An 18,461-nucleotide genomic window follows, 5' to 3' on the forward strand; every position below is an offset into this window, starting at 1 on the left:
TATTTCTACAGGTGTTTTATTTAGTAACATTGGAAGGTGTTTCCACCATTTGTAATTCTACCCAAGCCAATGTATTTAATCCCAATAATATTGGTTTTTTTTTTGTCTTTTTTTTTGTTATTTCTTGGGCCGCTCCCGTGGCATATGGAGGTTCCCAGGCTAGGGGTCCAATTGGAGCTGTAGCCACCAGCCTATGCCAGAGCCACAGCAACGTGGGATCCGAGCCGCGTCTGCAACCTACACCACAGCTCACGGCAACGCCAAATCGTTAACCCACTGAGCAAGGGCAGGGACCAAACCCGCAACCTCATGCTTCCTAGTCAGAATCGTTAACCACTGTGCCACAATGGGAACTCCCCAAATAATATTGTTATATTTGCTTCTACTTCAATTTGAAGTAAAATTGCAAGACTCATGAGACTACATTCCACCTATTGTTCCTGCTAAACAACTTAGGGGATGTCCTTTTTTGGTAAAATGCTTTGTGGATGGACTAAAACAATGTGAGCTCTGCTCTTGAGTGCTTTGTTATTTGGAGAACATGGTCCTACTATCTACTGAAATGCATGAAGCTGTCCATAAAGACAATTTGGCAGGTACTTGGTTTTTGTGAAATTAGTCCCTGAAAATATCAATGTTCAACCCACACTTCAATCAGCTTCTGACTAACAATGATAAGATCCATGTAAAATTTTTCCTTTTTTCCTTCTTGTTGCCCTTCATTTTGAGAATCTGTGTTACCATCTCTCCTTCAGTTCCTCTTTGAAACATTATATTCACAGACATCATTTACAGATTTAGACCTATTCTAATCTCTTTCCTTTCTAGGCTCTTCTAGGGATTAGAGAGCTAAACTACTTAGATGTAAGGATTCTACCCTTGCTCACTACCTAGCTCTATAGCTCCTAAATAGAAGCTGGTGACCACTTAATGAACCATTGTGAATGGATTCATATCCTTCATTAGGTTGGGATTGATGACTTTTTCATTACATTATAATTCTCTGATTTGACTTTGTTTTTCATTTCAGAGTTTAAACAGAACTTAAGGACATTTTCAACATGACTCTTCAGCTAAATTCATATTATAATTCTTTAGATATTTTCAACTCATCACTCAGCCTTTGTTTTGCAACTATACCTACAGATATTATTTCAGAAATATAATAGTGAGATGTCCATTCAAACTAAGTTTAGTCATGTGGTTTCAGCTTTCATCAAGTCTTCTCCTTAATGACACATGTTACTCATAAGTGACCGTATTCTCTAGAGTCTATCCAGAATTATGAACAACTTATTTTTCTTATTAATGCAAACATATTTGAATATGTTTAGTGAGTTTCTCTACAGGAATATTTATGGGTTGAATTAAATTTATTTACAAAATAATTTCAAATACTGGTGTTTATTTCCTTTAATAGATAATCATAACTGGCTTTAAGAGTTGGTAGCAGCATATATGTGTCACATGATTTAGTTGTAAAACAATACTTTAAAATTAAAATCCTGGTCCAAATTTTAGTTGTAAGACAATGATTTAAAGATGAAAATCTTGACCTGGATTTTTTTACCTTTGGAAAATTAAGTTCTAATTCCCTATCTATGTTAATTTGTTCTAAATTGTGAATATTAATTTTCTATTTTTCTCTTCCATTGGGATGTTTTACAACTATAATTAAATGATTGAAATATATGAATTTTACAATCTCTATGAATAATTGAAGAATATAACTGTTTTAACCACCATCATATTAATTTAAGACCAGAATTGGCACAATACAAACTTTAAAGAAGTACTATAAAATTTACCTGATGTGAAATTCCAATATTTCAATAGGGTTTATAATTATCACTTAATTTATATTTGAAAAAATATTTTTAAATTATGATGCATCAATGGTAGATCAATTAAAAACAAATTATTATTATAACATTGAAAAATCAGATAGTTACCCTCCTAAATTATTAATTTGCACAACCCTTAATATTTAGACTCCATAATAAGCTTGTATGTTATCAAATACCTAAAATCATAACTTGTCATATTTTGTTTCTTTTTTTTCTTGTCATATTATTTTTGTGACAAGAATAACTTAAGGATGAATTCAAAATTAAATGCTCTAAAAGTTTTCCTCTTCTAATCACTTATATGAAATAATAGGGTTGTTGGCAAGGTCTGCTAATTGTGGTAAAATACCCATGAGGTCCAATTAGCCACAGCTAAGAAAATTCATAGAATTTGCCTGAAAACAGCACATGTAGTATCACTTTTAAGGCTTATCCAAATATATCATTTATAAATCAACAAAGAAACATTGAGGCTAAATTGTTGGCATTTGTAATCTTATAGCCTCTTCTTGGTGAAATAGCAGCTGCCTGGGGCCCTGGCCATGGAGTTATGTCAGACAAGTTTATAGGTGAGATTCTTTTCCACTAAATTGTATAATTATAAACTCTTAGGTTTAAATGGACCTTATATATAATGAAATCACATTTCATCCTCACCCCTTTTTCAGCACACACACAAAAAAATCACAAAATATAGACTCAAGTACAAGAATACCAACTTAGCAGTAAAAATATTTTGGGATATATTTTCTTTATTGACATAAGTTCAAAATATAATAATAATAAAATAGTTATAATTAATTAGAATAATACTATAATTCATATTTTTCTCCATCTTTCCCATTTAAGAATACATCATAAAAATTTTCTTAAGATATTGCAAAAATTTTAAAACAACTCTGTTAAAACCTATACATTAATCAAAGAGAAAAACTATGTTTTAATAATCCATTTCTCCAATGTCGAACAATAAACATTGTTTATAAATTTTCACCAGCTCTTAATAATTGTGTTGACGTATATGTAAATGATAGTTTTCCTCCCTTAAAAATTTTCCTTTGGGGTTTATTCATAGATGGTATACTGCAAGAGCCAAAGAAAAATGAAAAAGTGATTTCTATTTCTTCAAGTTACTTTTAAAACACTTTTCTCATTCATGTCTTACACTTACTTTACGTATTCTCTACTCTTCTGATCTGTTAGGGGAGCCCTAAACAGAATAAGTGAATACAAAGGAGCTGCTGCATTTTGTTTCTACATATTTATTGAATTTTTTGTTTTGATAATTAAAAAATAAAGCTCTTTACTCATATATCTTTGAATGAAAATGCTTATTTTTGTCCAAAGCATTTTATTGTATTTATACGTCCTTTTCCCTTTTCTTAGGAAATTAATGTCCCCAAATTTCTCATTTTATTAATAATGAAATAGCCTGTAACCTGGAATGATGGAGGAAGGAAGCTGTGGTAAGATGGGAGAAGATGGCATGAGAATGCATGCAGCAGAACTATAAAGGCATGGGAAGGTCATTCATATCTTGGATGGATGCCTTGATGATGTTTGATAATGAAATTTCAGGGATTCAGGGCATTTAACAGGAAGATTCTTTAGACTTTGCATGAACACATCAATATACATAATAAGTGTCCAATAAATATTTATCGAGTGAGTGAACTTCAGGATGTATTTAGAGTAGGTAATAGATTTTATGTGTTCTTGTGTTAGTTACTATATATAAAAATATATAGTACATTATCTCTCTATCTTACCTAGACTGTTTCTGTCTGTTTTTCACATTTATTTTTTATTTCTAAAACACTGAAAAGAAAATTTACTTTGCTTGATAGAAACTTTGGTAATAAATGCCTATACAAGAGTTTTTGAGGGTTTGTTTGTTTGTTTTAACTTGTATGGCTGTAATCACAGCCTAATGGGCCAGGGATTGAATCACAGCCACAGCTGGGATCTACATCAAATCTACACAAAAATTTGATGTTTTAACCTACAGTGTTGAGTTAGGAATTGAACCTACAACTCCTGAGAAATCTGGGCTGCTATAGTCAGATCTTAACCTAGTTTGCCACAATGTGAAATTCAGCAAGAGGTTTTTATTTTTATTTATTTATTTTTTACCAAGTTACAGAAGATCTACATTTACTGAATATGACTATTTTAAATTGTATGTTGAATATAATTTTGAAGAATAAAAAATATCAATTAAAAACACTAATTATCTACAGTAAAATAAGACAGTACACAGTTTTTTCTATTGGCGATTATGTATATTTATGCCATAAACTGTGTCAGAAACTATTAAAGGGTGGGCAGATTCCTTTCAGTGTCCCTTTATGTTTCTCATAATATAGATAGAAATTATAAACAGAGCAGTATATATATAGGGCATTTGAATTCCTGCCAGGTTTATGATCTGGGGAAGTAGTCTTATTTTACCCATGGAAAATGTCAATCCACTAAACATTTACTCATTCTTTATAGATTTTAGACACTACAAACATCATCCCAGGAATTACAGTAAGTGAGGAAACATACATGAATAGATATGTGTTCTGGGGATTACCAAGGAGAGTGTGTCACCAATGGCTTAAATGCATATCTCAAAACTCTGCTTGTGATAGATATTTATTGGTGGTGTCTTTATTTCCACTGTTAGAGTTAAGGGTTCAAATGTCAATTCTCATGGAAGAGGGAATAATTCTTAAATCTGTGCGGCGACATTCAGTGTATAAGATACATTTGAATATTACAAGGTATAAGCTCACAGACACAGAGAAAGTCTCAGAAGCTAGGACACTGAGAAGACTTGCAATGTTATTTGCACTTGAGGCAGGAGGAAAATCTGATTTCATGTATATAGCACAGTATTTACACATTGAATGTTGCCCTATCCATGTATCTCAGGTGACAGGTAGTAGGTTTTTTAAGAGATGTAAATGTAAATGATCATGAAGGAAGTAACAAATAATTTAAATAAGAACGGGGGGCACAAGTGCCAAGGACATGCTAGACATTTACAGTGATTTCTGTTTCATTATTTTTTCTCAAAAATATGGGATACATTCTCTCTGTATTAAGAAGTATAGTTTTTTTTATTGGTTTTAGATAATTTAGGCTCCAGGAAGATATTTTTACCTAAATGGATCTCCACATGCCTCCCAACAATGTGACTGTATTTGTTCTCTTGGGACTTACACAGAATCCACACTTGCAGAAAATACTCATTATGGTCATTTTGTTCATTTTCCTAGTTACCTTGCTGGCCAATCTGCTCATTGCTATTACCATCTCCCTCAGCCCCACACTTTCATCTCTCATGTACTTCTTTCTCACTCACTTGTCCTTCACAGATACTGCTTTCAACTCTGTTACTACCCCCAAAATTACCATTGACTTCCTGTTCCAGAGAAGAACCATCTCCTGGGGTTGCTGCCTGACTCAAATCTTTTTGGAACACTTCCTTGCAGGGTCAGAGGTTATCATTCTCATTATCATGGCTTATAACTGCTTTGTGGCAATCTACAAGCCTCTGCACTACACAACCATCATGTGACATGGGCTCTGCCAGCTCCTTGTGGTGGTAGCTTGGATTGGGGGGGGGTACTACATGCGACTGTAGAGATTCTTTTCATGATTGACTTGACTTTCTGTGGTCCCAATGTCATTGACCACTTCATGTGTGATTTCTTTTTGCTGATGGAACTTGCCTGCAGCGACACCTACTGGCATGGAATGGTGGTATCAGCTAACACTAGAGGAATGTGCTTGCTTATTTTTTTCATGCTACTCATCTCCTACATAGTCATCCTAAGCTCCCTGAAATTTCATGGCTCTGAAGGAAGACACAAAGCCCTCTCTACATGTGGATCACACTTTACTGTAGTGGTACTCATTTTTGTTCCTTGTATTTTCAACTATATACATCCTATAGCCACCTACCCTGTGGACAAATTTGTGAGTTTGTTTGAAAGAAAACTAAGAATTTTGGTAGAACATTGACAGAGTAAAATAAGACCAAAACTAATATTTGTTGATTGATTTTTAGTGGCTTGTTATGTATTAGCCATTTTGATGACTTTTAATGAACCTTGCCATTTCTTTGTTCATGTTGATAGTTTCTGAATAGACAATGTATAAACAATAAAACCCTAGTTTGCTCATTCGACAGTATGTTCTTCTACTACTTTACTAAATGCTTCTTTCGTGTTACTTGTGTGAAATTGGCTTTTTCATAGGACCTTGATCTCAGAACTTCTTCCATTTTTGCTTAACCTATGGTAGAGCAAGTGAGGATTAAAATTCATAGGTAGATACATATGGAAAGGACAGTGTGTGAAGGAATCACAACTGAATTTTTTTGGTACTATGAATTTACCAAAAGAACAAAAGTAAAACCCACAAAAGCAGAAAATAATAATTCACAATATTTTTAAAGTATGTTTTATTTACAATGTCATGCCAATTTCTGCTGCATAACAAAGTGACACAGCCATACATGCACACACACATGCATGCACACACACAAACACACACACGCACACACACACACATATTTTTTTTCTAATGTGATTTCCCATCATGTTCTATCCCAAGGGAGTAGACCCAGTCCCTGTTCTATACTTTAGGAGTTCATTGCCTATTCATACTATACTTTAGGAGTATAGTCCCTGTTCTATACTTTAGGAGTTCATTGCCTATTCATTCTAAATGTAATGCCTTGTAACTACTAACCCAAATTCCCAGTTCATCTTACTCTCATGCCTCTTCTGCATGGAAGATACAAATCTGTTCTCCGTGTCTGTGATCCTGTTTCTGTTCTGTACATTAGGCTCATTTGTGCCATATTTTAGATTCCACATCAAGTGATATCACATAGTATTTGTCTTTCTCTTTCTTACACACTTCATTTAGTCTGAGAATCTCTAGTTGCATCTATGTTGCTGCAAATTCCATTATTTTGTTCATTTTATGGCTGAGGAGTATTCTATTATTTATATGTACCACATCTTCTTAATTCATTCATCTAGTGATGGACCTGTAGGAAGTTTCCATGTCTTGGTATTGTGAATAGTGCTGCAATGAACATAAGTTTGCATGTATTTTGTTTCAATGAAATTTTTGCCTGGATATATACCCAGGAGTGGGATTGCTGGATCATATGTTAGTTCTATATTTAGTTTTCTGTGGAACTGCCATATTGTTATCCATAGTGGATTGCACCGATTTACCTTCTCACCAACATTGAAAGAAAGTTCTCTTTCCTCCATAGCCTCCCCAGCATTTATTATATGTAAAAAAAATGAATGATGAGAGCCATCCTGACTGGTGTGAAGGGGAGCCTCATTATAGTTTTGACTTGCATTTCCCTAATCATTGTTGATGTTGAGCATCTTTTTGTGTGTCTATTGGATATCTGTATGTCTTATTTAGAGAAATGTCTTTTTGGGTCTTCTGCCTAATATTCCACTTCATTGTTTGTTTTCATTTTGTATTGTATGAGTTGTAATGTTTCAGGATACTAAATTAATACACAAAAATCTATTCCATTTCTGTATGCTAATAGTGAAAAATCAAAAAGAGAAATTAGGGAAAACACCACATTTACCATCAAATCAAAAAGAATAAAACACCTGGGAATAAGCTTACCTAAAAAGACAAAAGACCTGTACTCTTAAAACTATGACACTGATGAAAATAATCGAATATGACATTAGAAAATTAAAACCTATACCATGCTCTTGGATTGGAAGAATCAATATCATCAAAATGACTATGCTACCCAAGGAAGTCTATACATTCATTGTAATCCCTATCAAATTACCAATGACCTTCTTTATATTTGTGGGGAGCCCAGGCAATGCAGGGACTTGAGGAAGGGGCCTTGGCTGAAGGCAAAAAAAAAAAAAAAAACACAAAGGCAGGTTCCTAACCAAGAAAGGGAGCTCACCTGAACAGTGGAAACCAAAGGTGGGCTTCTGGTCAGGATAAAAGCCTGTCTGTATAGGTGAAAAACTGAGGACAGGCTGAGGCCTGCCTATACTGTGCAATCCGAGGGCAGGCCTCAGGTTACATGCCTCTCATGTTGATGTTGATGGGAAGAATCGAGGCTTTCCTAGGAAAACAATTTCCATATTTGCGCTGGAGAACATGAATTGTTTCTCAGGTGACCTAGTCTTTCCTGTTGTTTTATTTGTTTTTCAGTTTTTTCCTCAGACTTTCCTGATTATTTGCTTATTATTCTTATTTTCCATTCTTATTTTCCTGTGGTGATTTGTGATTTAACAACATTACAACAATAATATAATAGGAATTTCATCCTGAAGGACTTTCCTCTATTTAAGTCCAACTTAAATAAAATATACAGTGTTTATGTACTAACTAGTTATATAGTAAACTTTAGAGTTAGGATTTTAATGAGGTTCATAGAAGTTATACATACATTATTCATGAAACCCAGCTGTGAGTTTTGTCCTTGATTTTAAAAGCTTTTAAGTGATAGCTAGTTAAGTTGATTTATATTTTCTTATACTGTCTCCCTGCCATAACACTTTAAAGATAATCACTAGTCTAAAAACAATATTTGTGAATGCCAAATTCTTGCATCTGTGACCTCTTCAACTTGTGGAGACTGGCTGGCCATGGGATGATTTGTACTGAGTCTCCTCCTTTCCACATGATGTATTGTACCTAATTGCCCTTAAATTGTACTCACTAAATTTAGTTAAAACAAAGATCTTAGAACATGATGTATAGCTGCTGTACCATGTAAAAGTTAATCAATGTACTTTTAACACTGTGATGTAATCTATAGTTAAAAAACTGTCTATATAAACACTCATCTATGCCAATAAAATTTTAGCAGTCCAGCGCCCTGAGAGAAGGGACAAAGAGGCTGTCTCCATGTGCATTCGCCAATGCTGTCCCTCTCCTTCGGGGAGTGCACTCCCTGGCAGCCAAAGCTGGACTATGGCATATATTAATAAAATTTTTTTAGGGCTGCATCTGCAGCATATGTATGTTCCCAGGCTAGGGGTCAAATCAGAACTACAGCTGCTGACATATGACACAGCCATAATTCTGCTGAATCTGAGTCATGTCTGCAACTTATACCACAGCTTATGGCATCACTGGATATTAAACCAATGATCAAGCCTAGGGATCAAAGACACATTCTCATAGATAATAGTCAGGCTTGTTTAGCTTCACCACAATGGCCATACACATAAACAAAATATTTTAAAATTTGTATGGAAATAAAAAAGACCCTGAATATCCAAAGTAATATGGAAAAAGAAAAGTGGAACTGGAGAAATAAGGCTCCCTGGCTGCAGACTATAGTATAAAGCTACAATTCTCAGAACAGTATGGTAATGGCTCCCCCCCAAAAAAAAAGAAATATGGATAAATGGAACAGGATAGAAAGCCCAGCAATAAACCCAAGCACCTATGGTAACTAATGTATGACAAAGAGGCAAGAACATATATGGGAGGAGAGATAATCTCTTCAATATGTGATACTGGGAAGACTGGACAGCTACATGTTAAAGAATGAAATTAGAATATTCTCTAGCTTCATATACATAGGCAAAACCAAATGGATTTAAGACCTAAAGACTATAAAATTTGTGGAGGAAAAAATAGGCAGAATGCTTTTTGACATAAATCACAGCAACATCTTTGATGCACCTCCTAGAGTAGCAACAATAAAAACAATATACCAATGGGACATAAAAAAAAAAAACCTCAGAAGCTTTAGCACAGAAAAGGAAACCATAAAAAATAAACACCAATTCACAGAATGGGAAAAATCTTTACAAATTATGCAACTGACAAGAGTCTAATCTCCAAAATATATCTATTTCTTGCTAAGTTTTGGTTGGCTCTATGCATATTTCTAGAAAGATGTCCATTTCTCCTAAGGTGTCAAATTTGTTGGCATATAATTTATGTTTTTTTCTTAATTTCTGTAGTATCCATTGAGGTTTCTACTTTTCCATTTATTATTATTATTATATTTTAACTTGGATTCTCTCACTCTTCTTGGTTAATCTGACCACCAAGACTCATGTCAGCTTTGTTTACTCTTTCAAGGAAACCACTCCTGGTTTGAGTGATTTTTCCTATTGTTCTGAACCTCTATTTTATTGACTTCCTCTCTAATCTTTATGACTTCCTTCCTTCTGCAGACTTTAGATTTTTTTGGTCTTCTTTTTCTAATCATTTTAGGAGTAGGTTACATTGTTGTTTTGTGATTTTTTTTGTTTTTGGGATGGGTTGCATTGCTGTGAACTTCCCTCTAAGAACTGTTCTTGCAGAATCCCATAGATTTTGTATGGTTGTGTTTTCATTGTCATTTGTCTCAAGGTATTGTTTAATATCATTTTGATTTACTCATTGACCCATTAGTTTTTTAATAGCATGTTGTTTAGGCTCCATGTAGTCAGATTTTTTCTCATTTTTTTCCTGTTGTTGATTTCTAGTTTCATGCCATTGTGGTCAGAGAAGATGCTTGAAATAATTTCTGTACTCCTAAATTAGTAGAGATTAGTTTTGTTCCCCAGATTTTGGTCAATCCTTGAAAATGTTCCATGTAGACTTGAAAAGAATGTGTATTCTTGGAATTTTTTTCTTTTGTATGTGATGTCCCCAAAATATCAATAAAATCTTATTATTATATTGTGTCTTTTAGGGTCTATGTTACCTTTTTGACTTTCTATAGATCTGTCTGTTGATTCATGTGCAGTGATAAAATCTCCTACAATTAATATATTCCCATCAATTTCTCCTTTTATTTCTGTTAGTATTTGTTGGATGTATTTGACTGCTCCTATATTAGGGGCATATATATTGACAAGTGTAATATCCTCTTCTTGAATTGATTATTTTATCATTAAATAATGTCCTTTTTACATTCTTTATGGCCTTTGTTTTAAAGTCTATTTTGTCTGATTGAGTATCACGACTCCCACATTTTTGTCTTTACCATTTGCATTAAATAACTTCTTCTGTCCCTTCACTTTCAATTTATGTGTCCATTGGCCTAAGGTGGGTCTCTTGTAGGGAGCATATTGTATGCTCTTTTACTTGTTTTGATCAAGACTGTCACTCTTTCTTTTGATTGGAGGATTTGGTCCATTGACATTTAAGGTAATCATTGATAAATATGTATTTATTGCCAAATTAAACCTTGTTTTCCAAATTGTTTCTATGTTTATGCTTCTGTTCTTTTTGTTTTTTTTAATGTATTTTTTTTTGTTTGTGGTTGCCCTGTTTTTTACATATATTAACCCTATCCTATATCTGCTTGCTTTATCTCTATTTATTTATTTATTATTTATTTATTTATTTTTAGGGCTGAACCCATGGAATATGGAGTTTCCAAGTTTAGGTAGCCCCTGTCCTGCACCAGAGCCATAGCCACAGCAATGCCAGATTGGAGCCCCATATGTGATCTATGCCACAGCTCACAGCAACATCAGTTCTTAACCCACTGAGCCAGGGACTGAAACTGTGTCTTCATGGTTGCTAGACAAATTTGTTTTCACTGAGCCATTATATGGGAACTCCCTTCTAATTAAGACTGATAGTCATATAAGCTCAAAAACATCCTTAAAAAAGACAGTCTAGATTATTTTACTCTCCTCAAAATTTTATAATTTTTATGCATTTTATTACATTTTCATGTTTATCCTTTCACACTTCCTGTGCTTATTATTACTTTTTTTAATGGCTTATTTAAGTGACTTCTTTCCAATTGTGATTTCCTCCATCCTATATGTTTTTACTTCTTTCCTACAATATTTCTTTTAGAATGTGTTCAGTGTTGCTGTATTCTTTTAGTATTTGTTTGTCTGAATAATTATTTGTCCTTTTAATTTAAATGACAATATTTCTTAGCAGAGTATTGTAAACTGTGCACTTATCATTTTTAAAAACTTTGACTGTATCATGCCACTCTCTTCTGGCCTTCCTAGTGTTTCTGCAGAGAAATCTGCTGATTGATTTATGGGGGTTCCCCTATAACTAACTCTTTGTTTTTCTATTGCTGTCTTTAGACTCTTCATTATCTTAAACTTTTGCCATTTTTATTATAATATGTCTTGGTGTAGTTCTCTTTGGGTTCAAATTATCTGCAGCCCACTCTTCTTCCTATATCTGGATATATGTTTCCTTCTTTATATATAGATAGTTTTCAGCTATATTTTTTTCAAATATATTCCATGCCCTTTTTATTTCATTTTTTAATCCTATATATATATATACACATACTGTACAGCATGGTATTCCATTTACACATACGTGTATACATTCTTTTTTCTCACATTATCATGCTCCATCATAAGTGATTAGACAGAGTTCCCAGTGCTACACTGCAGGATCCCATTGTTAAACCATCCCAAAGCAACATTCTGTTTCTATTTACCCCAAGTTACAGTCACTCTCACTCCATCCTTTCCCCTTTGCAACCACAAGTCTATTCTCCAAGTCCATGATTTTCATTTCTGTGGAAAGGTTTCTTTGTGCAGTATATTAGTTTTCAGATATAAGTGATATCTTATGGTATTTGCCTTTCTATTTCTCACTTACTTACTCAGGATGAGATCTTCTAGTTCTATCAATGTTGCTGCAGATGGCATTTTTTTCATTCTTTTTTATAGCTGAGTAGTATTCCGCTCCCCCCCCCCCCCCCCCCCCCCCCACACACACACACACACACACACACACGTCTTCCTAATCCAATCATTTATTGCTGGGGGCCAGCTCCAGCAGCCAGGGAGTACACTTTTCCCAAAGGAGAGGGACACGTGTTGGCTTTTGTAATGGAGACAGTCTCTTTGTCCCTTCGTTCAGGGCGCTGGACTGTTCAAACTTTATTGGCATAAGTGGTTGATTATATAGACAGTTTCTAACTACAGATTACATCATAGTGTTAAAAGTACATCAGTTAACTTTTACATGGTACAGCAGCTATACATCACACTTTAAGATCTTTATCTTAACTAAATTTAGTGAGTACAATTTAAGGGCAATTAGGTATAATACATCATGTGGAAAGGAGGAGACTCCTTTCCTCCAAATCATCCCATAGCCAGTCAATCTCCACAAGTTGAAGAGTTCACAGACATAACAAATCTTGCTTTTAGACTAGTGATTATCTTTAAAGTGTTATGGCAGGGAGACAGTATAAGAAAATATAAATCAACTTAACTAGCTATCACTTAAAACTTCTATAACTCATAGCTAGGTGTCTTTTGGTTAAGAATAAGATATGTCTAACTTCTATGAACCTCATTAAAATCCTAACTCTAAAGTTTACTGTATAACTAGTTAGTAGATAAACACTGTATATTTTAAGTTGGACTTAAATAGAGGAAAGTCCTTCAGGATGAAATTCCTATTATATTATTGTTGTAATGTTGTTAAATCACAAATCACCACAGGAAAATAAGAATGGAAAATAAGAATAATAAGCAAATAATCAGGAAAGTCTGAGGAAAAAACTGAAAAACAAATAAAACAACAGGAAAGACTAGGTCACCTGAGAAACAATTCATGTTCTCCAGCGCAAACATGGAAATTGTTTTCCTAGGAAAGCCTCGATTCTTCCCATCAACATCAACATGAGAGGCATGTAACCTGAGGTCTGCCCTTGACTTGTACTGCACAGGCAGGCTTTCATCCTTACCAGAAGCCCACCTTCAGCATGCACCATTCAGGCAGGCTTTTATCCTGACCAGAAGCCCACCTTTGGCTTCCACTGTTCAGGTGAGCTCCCTTTCTTGGTTAGGAACCTGCCTTCAGGTTTTTCTGCCATCAGGCAAGGTTCTTATTTTGAGTCCCTACATCTTCTCGGCTCCCCGCAATTTATCAGTGGACATTTGGGTTGATTCCATGTCTTGGCTATTGTGAATAGTGCTGCAATATATACGTGGGTGCATGTGTATTTTTTAAGGAAAGTTCTGTCCGGATATATGCCAAAGAGTGGGATTGCTTGGTAGTTCAATGTACAGTTTTCTAAGGTAAATTCCATAGTTAATTCCATAGGTAAATATCATAGTCAGATATGTTACCATTTTGCCACAATGGGATCTCCCATTTCTTCATTCTTGATTCTGATAATTGATTCTTTGTCTTTTTTTTTCTTGATTTGTTTTGCTAGGAGTTTATCTATTTAATAAAATTTTCAAAGAACGAATTCCTGGTTTAATGCATTTTCTCAATTTTTCAATTAATTTCTTTATATTCCTTGATTTCTTTTTTAATCATTTACTTACATACATATTTTTTTCTACTGTACAGGTGACCCAGTTACACTTACATGTATACATTCTTTTTTCTCACATTACATATTCCACTGTAAGTGACTAGACAAGTTCCCAGTGTTAAAAAGAAGGATCCCATTGCTAATCCATCCTGAAGGCAACATTCTGCATCTATTTACCTGAAGTTCCCAGTCCTTCCTATTCCCTCCCCTTCCCAACTGGCAACCACAATTCTATTCTCCAAGTCCATGATTTTCTTTTCTGTGGAAAGGTTCCTTTGTGCTTTATATAATAATGCTAGATACAGGTGATATCATATGGTATTTTTCTTTCTCTTTCTAACTTGCATAACTCAGGATGACTCCCTAATTACATTCATGTTCCTGCAAATGGCATTATTTTGATTTTTTATGGCTTAGTATTCCATTGTGTATATATAACATGTTTTTCTAATCCAATCATGTATTGATGGACATTTAGGTTGGTTCCAGTTCTTGGCTATTGTGAATAGTGCTGCAATGAACATGCGGTTGCATGTCTTTTTTTAAGGAGAGTTTTTTCCATATATATGCCCAAGAGTGGTATTCTTGGGTCATATGGTAGTTCTATGTACAGTTTTCTAAGATACCTCCATACTGTTCTCCATAGTGGTTTTACAAACTTACATTCCCACCAACAGTGCAGGAGGGTCCACTTCCCTCCACACCCCCTCCAGCATTTGTTATTTGTGGACTTATGAATGATGGCCATTCTGACTGGTGTGAGGTGGTATCTCGTGGTAGTTTGGATTTGCATTTCTATAATAATCAGGGATGTTGAGCATCGTTTCAAGTGCTTGTTGGCCATCTGTATATCTTCCTTGGAGAAATATCTATTGAGGTCTTTAGCCCATCTTTCAATTTGGTTGTTGGCTTTTTTGCTGTTAAGTTGTAAAAGTTGTGTGTATATTTTAGAGATTAAGCCCTTGTCTGTTGCAATATTTGAAACTAATTTCTCCCATTCTGTAAGTTGTCTTTTTGTTTTCTTTTTACTTTCCTTTGCTGTGCAATTGCTTGTCATTTTGATTAGGTCCCATTGGTTTATTTTGCTTTCATTTCTTTTGCTTTGGGAGACTGACCTGAGAATATATCTGTAGGGTTGATATCAGAGAATGTTTTGCCTATGTTCTCTTCCAGGAGTTTGATGGTGTCTTGTCTTATATTTAGGTCTTTCAGCCCTTTTGAGTTTATTTTTGTACATGGTGTGAGGGTGTGTTCTAACCTCATTGACTTGCATGCAGCTGTCCAGTTTCTCAGCAAGACTTGCTGAAAAGACTGTCTTTTTCCCATTTTATGTTCTTGCCTCCTTTGTCAAAGATTAATTGACCATATGTGTCTGGGTTTATTTCTGTGTTCTCTATTCTGTTCCATTGGTCAGCCTGTCTGTTTTGGTACCAGTACCACACTCTCTTGATAGCTATGGCTTTGTAATATTGCCTGAAGTCTGGGAGAGTTATGTCTCCTGCTTGGTTGTTGTTCCCCAGGATTGCTTTGGCAATTCTGGGTCTTTTGTGGTTCCATATAAATTTTTGGATTGTTTGTTCTATTTCTCTGAAAACTGTTGTGAGTAATTTGAAAGGGATTGCATGGAAGCTGTAGATTGCTTTGGGTAGTATGGCCATTTTTACAATATGAATTTTTCCAACCCAGGAGCATGGAATATCTTTCCATTTCTTCACATCTTCTTTAATTTCCTTGATTAATGTTTTATAGTTCTCAGCATATGTCCTTTACCTCCTTGGTCAGGTGTATTCCCAGGTATTCAATTTTTTGAGTTGCACTTTTAAAAGGTATTGTATTTTTGTATTCCTTTCCTACTATTTCATTGTTAGTATATGGAAATGTGACTGATTTCTGAATGTTAATCTTATGTCCTGCTACCTTGCTGAATTTGTTGACCAGTTCAAGTAGTTTTTGGGTTGAATCCTTAGGGTTTTCTATATATAATAATATGTCATCTGCATATAATGACAGTTTGAGCTCTTCTCTTCCTATTTGGATGTCTTTAATTTCTTTTGTTTGTCTGATTGCTGTAGCTAGGACTACAGCAATAACACTGGTGCAAGTGGGCATCCCTGTCTTGTTCCAGGTTTTAGTGGGAAGAAGGCTTTTAGCTTTTCTCCATTGAGTATTATATTTGCTGTGGGTTTGTTCCTAAATGGCTTTGATTATGTTAAGGAATGTTCCCTCTATAACCAGTTTGGTATGAGTTTTTATCATGAAGGACTGTTAGAATTTGTCAAATTTTTTTTTCTGCATGTATTTAGATGATCACGTGGTTTTTGACTTTTCTTTTCCTAATGTGGTGTATGACATTGATTGATTTAGGTATGTTGATCCTTCCTTGTGAACCTGGGATGAATCCCACTTGGTTGTGGTTCATGATCTTTTCGATACGTTGTTGTATTTGGTTGGCTAAAATTTTGTTGAGAATTTTTTCATCTAAATGCATCAAGACATTGGCCTATAGTTTTCTTTTTTGGTGGTATCTTTGGTTTTGGAATTAGTGTGATGGTGGTGTCATAGAATGTCTTTGGGTGTGTTACTTCTTTTCCAACCTTTTGAAAAAGTTTAAGGAGGATGGGTGTAATTTCCTCTTTGCATGTTTGTTAAAATTCACCTGTGAAGCCATTTTGTCCTAGTCTTTTATTTGTAAGGAGTGTTTTTGTGACATATTCAATTTCATTTATAATGACCAGTCTCTTCAGCTGGTCCATTTCTTCTTAATTTCATTTTGACAGGCTTTAAGTCTCTAGAAAATTTTCTGTTTCTTCTAGGTTGTTGAATTTGTTGGCATGTCATTATTGATAGTATTTTCTCATGTATTTTGGTATTTCTGCAGTATCTTCTGTGACTTCTTTTTTATGTCTTATTTTGTTTATTTGGGTTCTTTCTCTCCTCTTTTTGGTGAGTCTAGCCAGAGGTTTGTCAATTTTGTTTATCTTTTCAAAGAACCACGTCTTTTTTTTGATTGATTTTTTCTATTGTTTTTATCTCTATTTTATTGATTTCCTCTTTGATCTTTATAATTTCCTTCCTTTAGATTTTGTTTATTCTTTTTCTAATTCATTTACGTGGTGGATAAGTTGTCAATTTGAGATTTTTCTTCTTTTTAGAGGAAGGCCTTATTGCTATGACTTTCCCTTTGAGCACTCCTTTTGTGGCATCCCATAGCTTTTGACTGGTTGTCTTCCATTTCATTTGCCTCATGGTATTTTTTAATTCCCTTCTTGATTTCCTCCTTCACCCACTGGTTTTTTAGTACCATGTTGTTTAGTCTCCATGTAGTCGTTTTTTCTCACTTCTTTTCCTGTGGGTGATTTCCAGTTTCATTCCATTGTGGTCAGAGAAGATACTTGAAATAATTTCTATACTCAAATTTGTTGTGCTTAGCTTTGTGCCCCAATATGTGAACAATTCTTGAGAATGTTCCCTGTGCACTTGAGAAGAATGTATATTCTGATTTTTTCTTGGATGTAATGTCCTGAAAATGTCCATTGTCTATTGTTTTCTTGGATGTAATGTCCTGAAAATGTCCATTGTCTATTGTTGCTTTATTGATTTTCTGTCTAGAGGGTCTATCTATTGATTTGAGAGGGGTGTTAAAACCTCCTGCTATGACTGTGTTCCCCATCAATATCTCCTTTTATGTCTGTTACTATTTGTTATAGGTATCTGGGTGCTCCTCTATTAGGTTCATATATGCTGATAATTGTAATATCCTATTCTTGAATGGATCCTTTAACCATTATATAGTGTCCTTCTTTGTCTTTCTTATGGCCTTCATTTAAAAGTCTATTTTTTCTGATATGAGTATTGCAACTCTTGCTTTCCTGTCTGGTCCATCGGCATGAAACATCTTTTCCCATCCCCTCACTTTCAATCTGTGTGTGTCCTTTGCTCTAAGGTGAGTCTCTTGTAGGCAGCAGATTGAAGGATTTTGCTTTTTTATACAATCTGCCACTCTGTATTTTTATTGGAGCATTCAGTCCGTTGACATTTAAGGTAGATATGTATTGATTGCCATTTTAAACCCTGTTTTCCAGTTGATTCTATGTTTCTCTTTTCTTCCTTTCTTGTTTTGGTTGGATGATTTCAATTTATTTTTTTGTTTGAATACTTTTCTTTTCAGTTTCTGTGAATGGAATGTCTGCTTTTGATTTGTGGTTGCCCTGTTTTTTAAATATATTAACCCCTACCTATATCTGCTTGCTATAGCCTGATAATCATATAGGCTCAAACACATCCTTTAAAAAATGAATGAAAAAGAATCTAATTTTTCTTGCTTCCCTTGTCCA

At 34.5% G+C, this 18,461-nt stretch overlaps 1 pseudogene; it reads left to right on the top strand.

The window, feature by feature from the left end:
• Nucleotides 1–5,001: 5,001 nt before the first annotated feature.
• LOC125112944 (olfactory receptor 4C13-like) lies at nucleotides 5,002–5,861 on the top strand (annotated as a pseudogene).
• Nucleotides 5,862–18,461: the final 12,600 nt, after the last annotated feature.

This window comes from Phacochoerus africanus, chromosome 12 (assembly GCF_016906955.1).
Source record: "Phacochoerus africanus isolate WHEZ1 chromosome 12, ROS_Pafr_v1, whole genome shotgun sequence".
In the NCBI taxonomy this organism is placed as follows: Eukaryota; Metazoa; Chordata; class Mammalia; order Artiodactyla; family Suidae; genus Phacochoerus; species Phacochoerus africanus.